Source organism: Macrobrachium rosenbergii, chromosome 26, assembly GCF_040412425.1.
Source record: "Macrobrachium rosenbergii isolate ZJJX-2024 chromosome 26, ASM4041242v1, whole genome shotgun sequence".
Taxonomy (NCBI): Eukaryota; Metazoa; Arthropoda; class Malacostraca; order Decapoda; family Palaemonidae; genus Macrobrachium; species Macrobrachium rosenbergii.
Window position 1 is genome coordinate 47,523,504 of NC_089766.1, and position 11,293 is coordinate 47,534,796.

General features: G+C 36.3%; 1 protein-coding gene across 1 annotated transcript in view; it reads left to right on the forward strand.

The window, feature by feature from the left end:
- Nucleotides 1–7,825: 7,825 nt before the first annotated feature.
- The window catches only part of LOC136853157 (uncharacterized), a 75,703-nt gene continuing 72,235 nt past the window's right edge, over nt 7,826–11,293 (forward strand). Inside the window, exon 1 of the mRNA XM_067128472.1 lies at nt 7,826–7,889. The gene's annotated coding sequence lies outside the window, so the exon portion shown is untranslated. The remainder of the gene's footprint in view (nt 7,890–11,293) is intronic.

An 11,293-nucleotide genomic window follows, 5' to 3' on the forward strand; every position in this document is an offset into this window, starting at 1 on the left:
CAACTCTCTCTTCTCTCTCTCATGTTCAACTTCTTTAACCGTCATTGTCACACGCTGGTGTGATTGCCATGTTGTCTATTAGGTTTGTGCGTTCTTTTCTTTGTTTGTACACAAATACGTAGACTCGCCTGCGCGTGCGCACGCACAGAAAAATTATATATATATATATATATATATATATATATATATATATATATATATATATATATATATATATATATATATATATACATTGTGTGTGTATATATATATTTTTTTATAAATATATATAATGTATGTTTATTTGTTTGCAGCTATATAATTAATTGCAAATACACACACACAAACACATGCAATGTTGATATGTTCATTATGTGTATGTTGCAATAAAAAGAATGCGATTTGAAATTGTCCTGTCAATATCAAATATAGGATAAATGTTATTATTATTATTATTATTATTATTATTATTATTATTATTATTATTATTATTATTATAATTTTCTAACGTTTCTTTCACTAATCACCTTTTCTTAGCTGTTTAGTTTTTTCTCGTCTGTCCTTTCTATATATTCCTTGCTTTAGGAATAATAATAATAATAATAATAATAATAATAATAATAATACTTCCACAAGTTTCCAAGCACTGACAATGACCCACGGACGCTCACATGATTCATGTTCTGAATTTCGCGAATATTAAAATCCACCATTAATCTTTTTGACAGTTTGACTCCTCATGTTTGGGACGTGGGGGTGGGGGATAGGCACAGGCGACCTTTAATCGCTCAGGTGATCTCTCTCTCTCTCTCTCTCTCTCTCTCTCTCTCTCTCTCTCTCTCTCTCTCTCTCTCAGGGCGAAAGATCTTGTGAACTGGTCGTGCATTTGACTGCCGAGAGATCAGTGAACTCGAGTCGAGCTTTCCGGCGAGAGAAACATCATAAATATTCTTTGGTATGGCTGTCTGGAGAGACCACAGACATCTGGCCATCACATCTGAGGGCGCAATACTCTATTCTTCTGTCCGGATCGTCGTCACTGATAGCGTGGATCAAAGCAGGGATGTAACTTCTCCGTTTCGAGCGCCAGAATTCAAGCGTCAGATTCAAACTCACTGAGGATTCGTGAGGTACTTAGGCGCGTAGGTGGCTCTGACTGAAACTCTGCTCTGTACTGTCCTCTGGGCCCCAGATGTGTCTACGTACTTCCAGTAGCTTTTTAAGGTGAATTTCCCTTGTTCGAAGCTAAGTCTTGACCCCGTCGTGTATTCTTACAGAAATAAATCTTATTTGGTTTATCTGGTGTTGAAGTGAGTTTAAATTTTATTGAGACCCTATGTATATTGATATATATATATTATCTAACCATGCGTTAATAATTACTTGTTATTATATATATACACACATATATATATATAAAATTTATAAAAGGCATTCATTTGTGTTTCATGTTTGCTTGACTTCTTCAGTAAAAAAAAATCCATATTATAAAAAAAAAATCCGAACTTTCATTAACAAAAGCGTCCAGAGACCACAAACCTCCGTCAGGGCTGAGTAATCCACCTCCAGAAGGTCTCGTCTCCCCCGAAAGTTGCATTCCTATCTCTCCCAAAATCTAATCACTTGTCGCCAATGACGAGGATCACATTTGAGAGGAGTTTCTTAAAAATCCACTCGCAGCTTTTTGTGAAATCTAAACAGTCTCATTGGTAATGAACGTAAAAGATGCATATATAATTAGCCTCAGAGATGTTTCTCGCATATATTGAAGGGATTATTCGTAACTGTTTTTTATAGTGGTTTTGCCATATACGCGTTTATAGTCGTAGAGAATTCTTTATTAATATTCATTTATGGGTGACAACTCTCCTTACATGGTCTTGTGGTTTGGCTTGTGAATAGATCTTTCATCTTCGTCTCTTACGAATCTGAAATTGTCTTTTGAAGTCTAAAATGAAAGTGTCCTATGTGTATGTGCGTAGAGAGAAAGAGAGAGAGAGAGAGATCGAAGTGTTACCTACACAAATAAAGTCAGTATTGACGAAAGTTTCTGGGTGTCATGATTTGTATGTAGCAAATTTTTTTTAATAATTCGTAAACATTATTGAATAAGCTTGAATCCCTTGGACAGAGCAGAAAAGAGAATAGAATATTTCATTTCTGATCGATAGCAACGAACAGTAATTAGATAAAAGCTAAATTTGAATAAGCAAATAAACAAAGAGGGTCCACTCTTTCAAGACCCAAGATGAAGACTTTGCAACCCCATATTACTACTGTTACTACTACTAATACTACTAGTACTGCTACTACTGTTACACAGTAGTTATCTCATTATCCCCCTATTGGTATTCCTGAGTCTATGGGGACATTACAGAGGAATCCTGTGCAATTACTCTGAGTGGCAGGTGTATTTAACCAGCGGGCACAGGTGAATGGGTATGCACGGTCATTTTTTATGCACCTTATGGGAGATGAATAAGAATCAAGGCACATTCAAGGTGTGCTGTTAGTTCTTTGGATGTAAGAGTCCAGTGGTTCTCTACCCTTTTTTGGGCCATGCACCCTTTCGCTATATGTCAGAATGTCGTTCCACCCCCCTCCTTTTTAATTTCTAATTTAATTTTATTATGGCGTCAATAACCTAGATGTCGTGACGCCGGTTTTAATAGCCACAAATCAGTCAGTCAACCTTGTTTTCCATATTAAGCCAGCAGCAAATTTTTCCATGTTCTTCAGCTTTCGTTTTGACTTAAGATATAAGCCCCGCCCCCTAACCGCGCAGTTGCCAGGAGTTTCCATGCGCATTGCTCTTAGCCATGCAGACTGCCTTTGTCTGGTGGAAATTGGCATTTATATCTTGTTTAGGGGGCGTGGCGTGTGGTTATCTTAAGATTACCCGTTGTTGTTATCGATTAAGCTGGCCTTATGCCAGCACGGACTCTTGCTCATAGAGCAGCCTGTAAAGGATTACCCATAATAACAAAGTTACCTGCTTGCTTCTCGTTTGTCATGTATTGGATGATTATTTTTTCTCCGCATATTAAGTCAGTGAGTAATCGATATTATTCTCTCTCTCTCTCTCTCTCTCTCTCTCTCTCTCTCTCTCTCTCTCTCTCTCTCTCTCTCTCTCTCTCTCTACATAAGTACGGAGTTGGAGACGACTACAGATGGTTCCTTTATTATGTGTAATCGATTCCGGCGTGCATGTTGTACGTGTATAAATTACACGATATTGATGATGGAGATTCAGTGGTTTTATGCAAATTTTTAGTTTTTACTTCATTTTTTTTTTTCTCTTCAGAACATACGTAAAGACACTTTATGTTTTGCATAAGATTTCTCAGGCTTTCGACATGAAAAAGAATTATATATCTTTTCATTTCCTTCGTCATTTTCGACAATATTGAGCATGGAAAAGCAATATATATTTTTCCATGCACCCTGTCATTTTCGACAATATTTTTGAGACTTTACGTTGTAATTTTTTGTTTTTCTCGAAGCTCTTCGTTGTAAGTAAGTGTAAGGGATGACCACTTACTTTAATTGAACGTGTTCCTGACTTCAATATTTACCCCTTAAATTTTTAAGAGGTTTAGGTTAAAAACGAATTTATTATTTAACAAGTCAAAAATGCGCCGAAGTTTCTTCGGCGCAGTCGAGTTTTCTGTACTGCGTATAATCAAGGCCACCGAAAATAGATCTATCTTTCGATGGTCTTGGTATAATGGTGTATGAGCCGCGGCCCATGAACCTTTAACCACGGCCCGGTGGGTTGAATTTCAAGTCAGTGGCCCCTTTGGTGGGCTTGTTCCATATGAATTAGGTTCATCTTCTGAATAATAATAATAATAATAATAATAATAATAATAATAATAATAATAATAATAATAATAATAATAATCCATTTTCAGGATATGGAAAGTCCACCTTGAAATTAATATAAGAAAAAATTATATATATATATATATATATATATATATATATATATATATATATATATATATATATATATATATAATGTTTTGACCAAGACGTTTCAAATTTTTCTTTTATGCATTTGCCCGTGTAGTTATTGTGTTTTATTACTTTTTTCTGGAATAGAATGACTTATTGATAGGAATGTTGATTCCCAGTGATTGGTAAAAAATTGTATTATATTTATGCGTGAATAATTGATATATATATATATATATATATATATATATATATATATGTATATGTATATATAAAGTAAATATATCTAAAGTAACCTTATACTCATTTACATAGCAGACGAACTCTAATCTCTGATATATCTACAAAAGCTTTAGATTACGCCCCAGCTACGCGGTCGTAAAAATCGCAGCGGAACCGTATAAAAGTCTCGGATCGCCTTGGAAAAAATGTAAAGAATTACTTGAGAAGCCGTTTTATGGGCATTAGAGTCGCAAAAGTCGCACTAAAGAGTGTCTATGGAGTTAATCTAGGTGCTCGGCGACTTATCGCCCTAGAAATTTGACTCTAGAAAGAGTGTAGATGAAGATTTTAATTGTGGGTTCAATCTTCCAAAGCCATCTGTTGTCCTTGCATTTTTTTTTTTATCTTGTTTTGTGGTCATTACTTCCCCGTGGCTACCAGTTTCTCTCTCTCTCTCTCTCTCTCTGTCTCTCTCTCTCTCTCTCTCTCTCTCTCTCTCTCTCTCTTGATCTCTCTTGATCTCTGCAAGTGCGTGTGTGTGTATTGCAAATGATTGTAGGAATATAGAGTTTTAATTTTATCTTGATGATTGATATACTGCAACAGATAACGAAATCTCTCTCTCTCTCTCTCTCTCTCTCTCTCTCTCTCTCTCTCTCTCTCTCTCTCTCTCTCTCTCTCTCTCTCTGTATATTTGTACGCGCGTTGCATAAGGTGGTAGGAATAGAGAGTTCTTACGCTATAATGATTGTTGATATACTGCGACAAATAACGAAATAATCTGCCTCTCTCTCTCTCTCTCTCTCTCTCTCTCTCTCTCTCTCTCTCTCTCTCTCTCTCTCTCTCTCTCTCTCTCATTCAATATTTCGGCTTCGTAGTTACAAGCATATCCAAAAAGCGAAGAATTCCAGAAGTGAAGAGGGCATTGTGGCTATTAGAATTACATATGTGTCTGGTAAAAGTGACCAGTAGATTCTACATATATATATATATATATATATATATATATATATATATATATATATATATATATACACACCCTCCATTCTTATCATCCGATGACATACCTCTGTAATTAATTACGGGGTTACATACCCCTTTTCATAAACCGATTTCAACAGCCGAAAAGGCGCCGACTCTAAACGCTTAATAGATTCACATTTTTATCGTTTCCGCATTAAATTCCTCCGCGCCGGGAATCCCTGATACCCCTATCAGGGCGGGACGATTAAAACGGCCTCATTAGCTTCTAATTACAGTCCGATCTTGTAATTACCGTCATTAAATGCCGAGAGTTAAGTGGCCTTGTAATTACACGGAACGGCGATGACTTCTGGTATTTTTTTCTCCATCACTTGTTCCCCGTAGCGGCGCACTGTAGGCAACCCCTTTCATTCCTTTTACTGTACCTCCGTTCATGTTCTCTTTCTTCTATCTTGCTATCCACCCTCTCTAACAATTGATTCGTAGTGCGGCTGCGAGGCTTTCCTCCTGATACACCTTTCAGACCTTCTTACTGTCAATTTCCGTGTCAGCGCTGAATGACCTCGTAGGTCCCAGAGCTTGGCATTTGGCTTGTATTTAGTCATTTTCCGAATTATTGTGATTTTGGTAATTTAGTTATTTTCATAATTATTTAGTTATTTGCCTTTGTTTTTTTATAAAGCTATTTTTACCTTTAGTTATTTGTGTATTTATTTAGTTATTTTGCTTTTTTGTTATTTTTATTTTTAAGGTATTTTTCCCCTTTATTTATTGGTTCTTCAGTTAATTATCATTTCTTCGCATTTCATTTGTATCATAAAAAAAGACTTTTGTGATTAATATTTGTTATAATATTTTTACTTTTCATTTTTAATGATGGCTTTAGTTAAATTTCTTATTTATATATAAATATAAATATATATATATATATATATATATATATATATATATATATATATATATATATATATATATTGGAAATAATCAACACACGATCACGTGTGGAACAGAAATAAATTTCTGACTCACATCAGGATCGAACCCAGGTCTTTCGATTGAAAGACGAGACCACTGCCAACCAAGCCCATGAATTGCTTAGCGGTCTCGTCTTTCAGTTGAAAGACCTGGGTTCGATCCTGATGTGAGTCAGAAATTTATATATATATATATATATATATATATATATATGTATGTATTTGAAGCCTTACCTTAAACATTCTCTCTCTCTCTCTCTCTCTCTCTCTCTCTCTCTCTCTCTCTCTCTCTCTCTCTCTCTCTCTCTCTCTCAGAGGTAAGAATTACTAACGATTGGCTATGTGACATTATACCTAAACGGTGAATTATTTTTTATACCAAAATATACCTTCGCAAAAGTCTCTCTCTCTCTCTCTCTCTCTCTCTCTCTCTCTCTCTCTCTCTCACGAAACCAGAATTACAGTCACATAATCCCTCTCATTATTCCATAAAAATGCGAGATTGTTCTCATTTAAGTATAACTTTTATTCTTCAGTGAATAATGAATAGTCCCCAGTAAATAACGAATCCCATTATTCATGGATCGTGACCTCATGACCTCGTTTTTATCCTCTCGTGACCGCGCGCGCGCGCAAGCACGCACTTGCGTGTGTTTCCGTAATCTCTCGAGAACTCCCTGGTCTTGCAATTGTAGCTGGATTGCAAATTAAATGAGTTTTCTGTACAGCGTATAATGCTCTATGAACCTTTCAGCCACGGCCCATGAAACTCAGCCACGGAACGGTGGTGGCCTCAGCCACGTCCCCTGAAACTCTTAGCCGCGGCGCATGAAAGTCAGCCACGGTCTAGTGGTGGCCTCTGTGTTGTTGGTACCTATAGCGCTGCCAGAAGTACGATAATGGCTAAATTTAACCTTAAATAGAATAAAAACTATTGATGCTAGAGGGCTGCAATTTGGTATGGTTGATGATTGGAGGGTGGATGATCAACGTACTAATTTGCAGCCCTCTAGCCTCAGTAGGTTTTAAGATCTGAGGGCGGACAGAATAAAGTGCGGACGGACAGACAAAGCCGGCACAAGAGTTTTCTTTTACAAGAAACTAAAAATGAAAGAAATTTAAAATTTTAACTCCAGCCTAAAGTCTGTTTGGAATATATATATATATATATATATATATATATATATATATATATATATATATATATATATATATATATATAGTATATATATATATATATATATATATATATATATATATATATATATATATATATATATATATATATATATATATATATATATATATATATATATATATATATATATGTATATATACACTATATATATGTGTGTGTGTATGTATGTATGTATGCATGTGTGTACAATTACAATTATTCCTGTAACACTTGAATATTTGTTTAGTTAAGTTCGAAGAGCATATTTTGTCATATTTATTAATATAGTATATTATTATTGTAATCCACAAAAACAGCGTCGTTTTAAAATATTGAATAGAAGTTCCATCCATGTCAAATCAAGCTGTGTAATATTCACCAACGCTTAATAATTTCAAGACTCCTTTTTCGAAAAGTTTCAATTTCAACATCATTCTGAATCTCCGCTCCTCAGAAATTAATAACTATTCTATATCTGCGCCATCTCTGATAAGCTTGTAAATACTAATGTGGGTATTTCTTTTCCTTTTTCAGAGAACTTATTGTTGACAGGAGCTGAACTGCGCATGCGCTAGGGGAGAATTTCTTTCTGCAAGGTAAGGTACTGTTTATATACATAATATTATTTTATAATAATATATTTTGGTAATTTTGTATAATATATATATATATATGTATGAATGTATATAATTGTATACATATATATATATATATATATATATATATATATATATATATATATATATATATATATATGAATTGATTATAAAACGATATTTGTGGCTTAATGTATATATATATATATATATATATTGCGCCTGTGGTAGTTTCTATATGTAATTGTTCCCAAGAAAAAGAATAGTGCCTCCTCAGGTACTTATTTTTCAAGGCTCTCTCTCTCTCTCTCTCTCTCTCTCTCTCTCTCTCTCTCTCTCTCTCTCTCTCTCTCTCTCTAAGACTAAGAATTAAGGACAATTTGGTACCTGACGTGTATATCTGAAGAGTGAATCATCTATCTCTGTACCCAAAATCTCTCTCTCTCTCTCTCTCTCTCTCTCTCTCTCTCTCTCTCTCTCACACACACACACACACAGCCTAAAAGCACGAATTACCAGCACTTCATACCCAAATTTGCCCGGGCAAAACACAGTCCCAGGTGCCAAGGGCGTGTCTTTGTAGAGTCGGCTCGTCGGCAAAGCGCCCCCAGCCAGAGTCACAGCCATTAAGACATGGTGTCCACAACTCTTAATTGTGAGAGGAGGAAGAAGAAGAACGGGTGGGAGCGTGATTGACGGCGATTTGCTTGCAATGGAGATCGCTATTCTCGCGGGCGTGCCTCCCCACGCCCACCACCGCGCCCCTATCGCGGCGTTTTGCATCCTCGGCCTCGTAGGGGCGTCCGCCCGTCCCGTCCGTATAGGCGCTGAAGTGTTGTCGTTTTGGGCGCCGTTCGAGCGCTAATGGCTATACTCCCATTTGAATTATTGTCTGTTTGAATTGAGGGATATCGAGCCTCTCTCTCTCTCTCTCTCTCTCTCTCTCTCTCTCTCTCTCTCTCTCTCTCTCTCTCTCTCTCTCTCTCACTTAAGGGTTGAAGGAGTTTACTAATATTGCAAAGTAGTTGATTATCAATATGAAAATTGAATCAACCGCCATCTTTCTCTGTCGCAAAAGTAAATGTCTACCTTAAGAAGTTAATCATTTCTCTCTCTCTCTCTCTCTCTCTCTCTCTCTCTCTCTCTCTCTCTCTCTCTCTCTCTCTCTCTCTCTCGTGTGAGGGACTTGGGGGCTTCAAAGATAATGAATTAACTTCTCCGGAAAACTGTCGCTCAGGACCTCATCCCTGAGACAGCGAGACGAACGTCATTGAGAAGACATTTCAAACACTTAAATTTGACCCATGAGGGTATAATGGACCGAATAGGAAAGAGAAAAAATGGAAAGGTCGAAGTCCATTCGACCCCCCCAGGGGCTAGTACTAAACACGGCGAAATACATTCGACGCCCCAGGGGCTAGTACTAAACACGGCGAAACAGCGAGGCGAGTCACTGTTTCGCCGTGTTTAGTACCAACCCTTCTGGCGTGGATCTAATGTCCCTAAGTGCATTTCGCTATTTGCCTTTAACATACACACACACACACACATATATATATATATATATATATATATATATATATATATATATATATATATATATACTATATATATATATATATATATTTGTGTGTGTTCGTCTGATTTCATTTCGTGCTAATTCTATTCTTCTCATTATTTGACTTCAGACAATATTTTCTTTATTATTACTTATTATAAACCTCATTGTCCGTTGGTTTAGCTTAGCCTCATTTAATTAAAATTAACCTCTCAAAGACATCGTTTGCATTGACCGCTTAACACAGAACAGCTATTTATTTTACGATAAAGACGTGTCCTGTGTATAATAATAATAATAATAATAATAATAATAATAATAATAATAATAATAATAATAATAATATCCTTTATAACAGTGACAGTCGGCATTATCCACACAGTTGCTGAAGAAGTAGAAAAAATAGTATTTATAATATAAGGTAATGATAGTAATAATATCGAGAATAATAGTAAGAATATTAAAAATGATAACAATAGCTTAACTATTATTATTATTATTATTATTATTATTATTATTATTATTATTATTATTATTATTATTATTATTATTCAGTAGATGAACCCTATTCATATGGAACAAGCCCACCAAAGGGGCCACTGATTGAAATTCTTTAAGCTTCCAAAGAATATTAAGGTGTTCATTAGGAAGAAGTAAGAGGAAGTAAAGGGAAATACAGAAAGAAGAGACCCCACTTATCAAAGAATAAAAAGATTAAATTAATAAATAGATAAATAGATAAAAATGTATTAAAACGCAAGAAGAATAGTATTAGGGCAGTAATGCATTGCATCTTTGCGTGAACTTCTGAGGAAGAAGAAGAAGAAGTTCCAACCGCACGACATCCTCAGAAGGGAGGCTGTTCCAGAGTCCAGCGGTCTGAGGAGGAATAAAGGACCTCTGGAACTTTGCAGAAGTTTTAGCGAGGCAAAACATTGACTGCATATTGGCGATTCTGCTGTTCAGCGAATCTGATCAGGGACCAGTTGTGAATTTGAAAGATCTCTGTTGAAAAACAACTTATGAAAAAGTGATAAATAAGAAACCACATGAAAAGTCAATCAGTCAGTGTTGACTTTAACACAGTGTAGAAGAACAAGGAATCTCTCTTTAACCCAGATTTTTACCTTAGGAAACACACCTGGCCCTAATTAACACGGGTAGGCCTACTGCATGAGCCAAGTGGCAATAAAACTAGTGAAAAATGCGCTGAAAAGTCTCCTCGGCGCAATGAGTTTTCTGTACGGCCGCTACAGCGTATAATCAAGGCCACTGAAAATAGATCTATCTTCCTGTGGTCTCGGTATAATGCTGTATGAGCCGCGGCCCGTGAAACCTTAACCAAGACCCGCTGGTGGCTGTCCTATATCGTTGCCAGAAGCACGATTATGGCTAAATTTAACCTTAAATAAAATGAAAACTACTGAGGCTAGAGGGCTGCAATTTGGTATGTTTGATGATTGGAGGGTGGGTGATCAACATACCAATTTGCAGCCCTCTAGCCTCAGTAGTTTTTAAGATCTGAGGGCGGACAGAAAAAGTGCGGACGGACAGACAAAACCGGCACAATAGTTTTCTTGTACAGAAAACTAAAATGACATTATGGAGAATGATTCATGCCCTTTAGGTCAGCACCACCAGGAGATTATCATCGGCGACATCTCTCATCTGAGAGAGAGAGAGAGAGAGAGAGAGAGAGAGAGAGAGAGAGAGAGAGAGAGAGAGAGAGAGAGAGAGAGAGTAGACTACATTTGCCATAGTGTCCTAACGTCCATGCATCCAGCAACCTCACAATGACGCTCAGTAACTCATGGACGGTCTAACCCTGTACTCTATAAATCCTTTT